Source organism: Mobula hypostoma, chromosome 14, assembly GCF_963921235.1.
Source record: "Mobula hypostoma chromosome 14, sMobHyp1.1, whole genome shotgun sequence".
Taxonomy (NCBI): Eukaryota; Metazoa; Chordata; class Chondrichthyes; order Myliobatiformes; family Myliobatidae; genus Mobula; species Mobula hypostoma.
Window position 1 is genome coordinate 9,399,065 of NC_086110.1, and position 7,163 is coordinate 9,406,227.

Here is a 7,163-nt window from a genome sequence, read left to right on the forward strand (position 1 = left end):
ACTCCAGCTGCTTTGGGGAGCAGATCTAAGGATTCAATCTGATTCAAATGCTGTAGTTTGCTCCAATTGTTTGCATGGTGTGTGTTTGTGTGTTTTTTTTTCTTCCGTCTTTCTCAGCACAGTGGTTATAGTCTATCTTTTTTTAAATTGGGTTCTTTGGGTTTCTTGCTTTGTCTGCCTGTAAGCAAACAAATGTCAAGGTGCAAACACAGGGAATTCTGCAGATGCTGGAAATTCAAGCAACACACATCAAAGTTGCCGGTGAACGCAGCAGGCCAGGCAGCATCTCTAGGAAGAGGTACAGTTGACGTTTCGGGCCGAGACTCTTCGTCAGGACTAACTGAAGGAAGAGCTAGTAAGATATTTGAAAGTGGGAGGGGGAGGGGGAGATCCAAAATGATAGGAGAAGACAGGAGGGGGAGGGATGGAGCCAAGAGCTGGACAGGTGATTGGCAAAAGGGATACGAGAGGATCATGGGACAGGAGGCCCAGGGAGAAAGAAGAGGGGGAGGGGGGGAAACCCAGAGGATGGGCAAGGGGTATAATCAGAGGGACAGAGGGAGAAAAAGAAGAGAGAGAGAAAGAATGAGTGTATATAAATAAATAACCGAGGGGGTGGTGGGGCATTAGCGGAAGTTAGAGAAGTCAATGTTCATGCCAATGTTCAGGCTACCCAGACGGAATATAAGGTGTTGTTCCTCCAACCTGAGTGTGGCGTCTTACAGTAGAGGAGGCCTACTGTAAAGTTGAAACCACACTCAGGTTGGAGGAACAACACCTTGTGTTCCGTCTGGGTAGCCTCCAACCTGATGACATGAACATTGACTTCTCTAACTTCTGCTAATGCCCCACCACCTCCTCGTACCTCATCCGTTATGTATTTATATACACACATTCTTTCTCTCTCTCTCTCTCTCTCCTTTTTCTCCCTCTGTCCCTCTGACTATACCCCTTGCCCATCCTCTGGGTTTCTCCCCCCCCCCTTTCCTTCTCCCTGGGCCTCCTGTCCCATGATCCTCTCATATCCCTTTTGCCAATCACTTGTCAAGCTCTTGGCTCCATCCCTCCCCCTCCTGTCTTCTCCTTTGGATCTCCCCCTCCCCCTCCCACTTTCAAATCTCTTACTAACTCTTCCTTCAGTTAGTCCTGATGAAGGGTCACGGCCCGAAACATCGACTGTACCTCTTGTGACGAATACACATAGATAAGATGTTAGCTGTCCTGTGTGATCAGCAGTTGGTCTGCCACCTGTCTTCAAGAGAGAGATAAGGGACACAATGAAACAGCACTTGGAGATGTGTAGAGAGCTGTCTGGAGCGGCTCCCCCTTTGAACCCTGAACTGTTTGAAGTGATGGACAGGCGATACCCCAGCAGGGGGATAAAAAGGGACAGGTTCGCTAAGGCAGGACACACATGCCACCCGAGGTAACGAGACCCTGGAAGCGGTACGCCTCTCACGAGTTGGTGGGAAGTATCAGACAACGGCCAGGGTGGAAAGGTACGATCAGCGGGAACCTGGTGTGTGTCCGCCCTTGCCTGGGTGCCGGGTTCACTGCAGACGATCGACCGCATCTGGAGGAGGGGTCACAGTCGGTGACCTCAGGTGACATCACCAAGGACCTGCCCAAAAGCTGCTTGTGAGCCATATCGCCGGTCTGTGAGTGAAGCCGTGTCTGAATGATCAGTTGTTCCTGTTCTCTCTCTCTCTCTCTCTCCCCCCACGTTGTCCATCGCCATGGCAACGATTACTGCGAACTGAACTACTAAACTGGACTGAACTTTGAGTCACTTTGAAATTTGGTCATTTACCCCTAGACAACGATAGAGCTTGATTGATGCTGTTATCTTAATTCTGTGCACATGCGTGTTTATCATCGCTGAACTGTTGCATTTATTATCCTTTTGATTACTGTGTTGCTTGCTTCTTTAATAAAACTTTCTTAGTTCTAGTACTCCAGACTCCAACTGAGTGATCCATTTCTGCTGGTTTGGCAACCCAGTTACGGGGTACGTAACATAAGTGGGGGCTCGTCCGGGATTTTGAACGCTAAATTTGGGACGCAGTAAATTGATTGGGTTAAAATTCCCGAAAGAAAGAAAAGACAAACAGCAGAAATGGAGGCTGAGGAATTTATAAAGGCGCCGACCTTGGAGGCATTAGAGGATGCCAGGAAATCGGAATTGATAGCTGTGGCCAAACGGTTGAATCTTGCTAAGGTGAAGTCGACAATGAGGAGAGAGGAGATACACAGAGCTATTGTAGAGCACTATGTATCTAAAAGTGTGTTTCCCCAAGGTGAGCTGGGGTTGGTGTCTATTGAAAAACCTGCTGGAGACGCGGTACAGGTGCAGCTTGAAAAACTGAGACTCGAGCACGAGTTCCGGGTACGGCAGTTGGAGCGAGAAGAGAAGCAGTTAGAAAGGCGGGAGAAAGAGAAAGAGAGAGAAAGACAGTTGGAGAGAGAAGAGAAAGAGAGGGACAGGCAGTTGGAGAGAACGGAAAAACAGAGGGAAAGGGAATTTGAGCTGGAGAAGTTAAAGATAAGGGCCGAGCAGGGGCTCGTGCCGAACCAAGGTGGAGGGTTCCGGGCGACCCAGGAGGTTAGGCTGGTTCCCCCATTTGACGATACCGACGTGGATCGGTACTTTCTCCACTTCGAAAAAGTGGATATAAGTCAGGACTGGCCGAGGGATAAGTGGGCTGTGTTACTTCAGAGTGTACTGAAAGGGAAAGCCCAACAAGCTTACTCAGCTTTGTCCGCGGAAGATGCCCAGAGGTATGAGGTGGTGAAAGAGGTCATCCTCAGGATTTATGAGTTGGTCCCGGAGGCATACCGGCAGAGGTTCCGGAATGCGAGGAAACAGTGGGACCGCAGGTATTTGGAGTTTGCCCGTGAGATGCAGACATATTGTGAGCGTTGGTGCGCCTTGAAGGGGGTAGAGGGGGATTATGACAGACTGCTACAACTGATCCTGATTGAGCAGTTTAAAGGTTGTGTCCCTGAGGGTATGAGACCCTACCTCGATGAGAAAGAGGCAACCACGTTAGCCGCAACTGCTAAGTTAGCGGATGAGTATGCGTTGACGCATAAAATGAAGTTTGCCCCGAGTAAAGGCTACCAAAAGGGTCATCAGGACGGCGGGGAGAGCCGCCGGAAAAGTCAGAAAGTAAGCCGGGGACTAGTGAAAAGGATAAGGTAGACCGGGAGCAGTCTGGGAGGAAGTCCCCTGGGGTCGTCTGTTATAATTGTGGGAAAGTCGGACACTTTGCGTCCAGGTGCTTTGCCCCAAGGAAAGGAAAGACGGGGGTTCCGACTGGCTGTATTGAGCCGGCAAACCCACCCCCAAGGGGGAGGAGGTCTGATAAAGTTCAGGAAGGGCGCGAGGTTTATCTCGGCCGGATTGGTGTCAGTGAAGGAGGGGTTAAAACCAGTTCCAGTGCGGATCTGGAGAGACACGGGAGTGTGTCAGTCACTAATACTGAAGAGTGTATTAGAGTTTAGCTCAGAGACCCAGACTGGGGAGGTAGAGGTCAAAGGCGGTGGGGAAGGGACAGAGTCAGTCCCTTTGCACCAGATACACTTACAAAGCAACCTGGTCTCTGGACTAGTCACGATCGGGGTGAGGTCCGAATTACCGATGAAAGGCGTGGAAGTCTTGCTCGGTAATGACATCGCCGGAGGAATCGTGTTCCCAGTCGTGAGATTGACAGGTCAGCCTGCCAGCATTGAGGCCCCGCCCATGGACTCACGGGTTCATCACGGGCCCGCGATAGTGAATTTAGCTGAAACGTTTCTGCCAACCTTGTATGAGACGGGGTGTAGTGAGACAAGAGGTAGTGAGGGAGCTGGGACGGACGTAGCAGTAGCCAGGAAAGAATTTGTGCAGACGCAGGAGCGAGACGAGGGTCTGACGGTTTTGGCAGAGACAGCTCTCTCTGACACAGCTTTAACAAGGGAACTAGTAGGCTATTGTGTGGAGGAGGAAGTGCTAAGGAAAAAAGGGAAATCAAGTACAGTACCCGCAGATGAGGAATGGGGGTTGGTGCAAAAGAGTTATGGGGATGAGGTTTTTAACATGGCCCGCGAGGTACCCCCCGGTGGACATGTTGCGGTGCTGGAGGAAACAGTTGGTGGAATCATGAAAGAGATTTACCGACTGCCCAGGGGGAAGAATGTTATTGATCATGACCGACTATCAAACCTAGTCGGTGTTAGCGTGGAAATCAATGAAGCTAGGGGCCCCCTGATAAGAGGAAAAAACCATTTTGAAAAAATTAGTATGGGATCGATCAGATGGGAGAAGGCTATTGTTTTGGCCAGGTCTACTGATAAGGTCTCTCCCTTAATCCCCAAACAAAGCGAATCTTTAGAAGAAGTAATTAAACGACTCGCACCCGTGTGTTTGATTGTCCCGAGGCAATGCAAAGAACTGGGACGTTGGGTGATGTCTGTTACAATAGGGTAACCTAGTAAACAACACTCATATATAATGAGTAATTCAGTGACTAAAGGGCTGATGAACACAGAGGTGTGTATTGGCAATTTAATACGGCTGTCTGAAGCCAGCTTGATAGTGAACCTTGAAAAAAATGAATTCGGCCACACGAAGGTCACTTACCTGGGAATTGTGGTGACACAGGGGCAGCTGGCAGCGATGCAAGCTACAGTGCAGGCTATCGCTGACCTCCCAACCCCGACAGACAAGAGGGCCCTCAGAAGGCTCTTGGAGATGGTGGGGTACTGCAGGAAGTTTTGCAATAACTCTGCGGTCAATACCCGTCCCCCTCCTACTAAGCCCTTGCGAGAGAAAACTGAGTCAGAATGGGACGACCCTTGTTATTGTGGTCCGGGACAAAACCAAATGAGAGGTTACATTGGTCGCAATTCATCAGTGTTTTTGGCCACTATGAAGTTTGCTGAGTTGGAGCCTGGTCTAAGGGATTATTAATAACACGTGTAAAAGGAACAGAAAATGCGATGACTGTCTGTCAAGGTGTTGACAAGTTCAAACTGTGTTAGCCAAATAGCTGATAAAGATGTATATTTGTGCGTGTATCAAATCATGTATTCATGTTTGTAATTTTTACCTCCCGGTAGAAATCCTTAAAGGGGGGAAGTGTGACGAATACACATAGATAAGATGTTAGCTGTCCTGTGTGATCAGCAGTTGGTCTGCCACCTGTCTTCAAGAGAGAGATAAGGGACACAATGAAACAGCACCTGGAGATGTGTAGAGAGCTGTCTGGAGCGGCTCCCCCTTTGAACCCTGAACTGTTTGAAGTGATGGACAGCCGATACCCCAGCAGGGGGATAAAAAGGGACAGATTCGCTAAGGCAGGACACACACGCCACCCAAGGTAACGAGACCCTGGAAGCGGTACGCCTCTCACGGGTCGGTGGGAAGTACCAGACAACGGCCAGGGTGGAAAGGTACGATCAGCGGGAACCCGGTGTGTGTCCGCCCTTGCCTGGGTGCCGGGTTCACTGCAGACGATCGACCGCATCTGGAGGAGGGGTCACAGTCGGTGACCTCAGGTGACATCACCAAGGACCTGCCCAAAAGCTGCTTGTGAGCCATATCGCCGGTCTGTGAGTGAAGCCGTGTCTGAATGATCAGTTGTTCCTGTTCTCTCTCTCTCTCTCTCTCTCCCCCCACGTTGTCCATCACCATGGCAACGATTACTGCGAACTGAACTACTAAACTGGACTGAACTTTGAGTCACTTTGAAATTTGGTCATTTACCCCTAGACAACGATAGAGCTTGATTGATGCTGTTATCTTAATTCTGTGCACATGCGTGTTTATCATCGCTGAACTGTTGCATTTATTATCCTTTCGATTACTGTGTTGCTTGCTTCTTTAATAAAACTTTCTTCATTCTAGTACTCCAGACTCCAACTGAGTGATCCATTTCTGCTGGTTTGGCAACCCAGTTACGGGGTACGTAACACTCTTTCTACAGATGCTGCCTGGCCTGCTGTGTTCACCAGCAACTTTCTTTGATAATACATGTACTTTAAATCTTTGAAAGTTGGTCATAATGCCAATGTTCTTACATTGTCTGGCCTCTGAGCATTGAGAATAAGTTCTATTGTTGTTCTGAATTGAGTCAGAATATGTAAATAAGACCATAAGGTATGGGTGCAGAATTACGCCATTTGACCCATTGAGTCTGCTCCACTATTTCATCATGGCTGATGCAATTTCCCTCTCAGCATTGATCTGATGCACTTTCCCCATATCCCTCATGCCCTGACTAATCAAGAATCTATCAAACTCTGCCTGAAATGTACCCAGTGACTTAGCCTCCTTGGCTGCCTGTGGCAACAAATCCACAGATTCACAGCTTTCTGGCTGAAGAAACTCCTCCTTATCTTTGTTCTAAAAGGATACCCCTCTATTCTGAGGCTATGTCCTCTGGTCCTTAGACTCTTCTACCCCCACCCCCTACCACCAGTAGGAAACATCCTCTCAACATCCACTCTATCTAGGCTTTTCAATGTTTTCAATGAGGTGTCCTCACAGTCTTCTGAATTCTTGCGAGTAGGGGCCCAGAGCCATCAAACACTCCTCACACAACAAGCTTTTCAATCCCAGAATCATTTTTGTGAACTTTCTTTGAATGATCTGCAATGTTAGCATATGCTTTCTTAGAGAAGGGCCCAAAACTGCTCACAATACCCCAAAGTGAGATTTTAAAAGTTTTTGATAATTTTTGAAGAGGTGTTTAAGTGATACAAGTGAAGGAAGGAGGTGAAAGAGTCATTTCAGGAACATTAAAAGCTTTAGTCTTTTTATTTCATATTTTAAATGATAGTAGAGATTTGCTGGGGTAGTGTGGCTTAAAGGCCTGGAGAGACTGTATCACTAAATGCAAGTATCCAAAGATCAGTAGAGAGGACAATGTGTTTTAATTTACTGTGTTTGACTGCAATCCCACACTCCTTTATTTTGTGATTTATTTATATTAATTAAATTTTGAAGCAATGAGAGCCAGAGTTTCACAATGGTTATTGTGCAATTCTGGTTAATGTTGTGAAATATGAGAATTTCAAATTCCCTATACAAGATACACACCAATTCAAGACAAATAGCAACTTGTATTTTAATTGCATGATGTGAAAAAGTTTGAAGCAATTACTACTTCAAACTTTTTCAT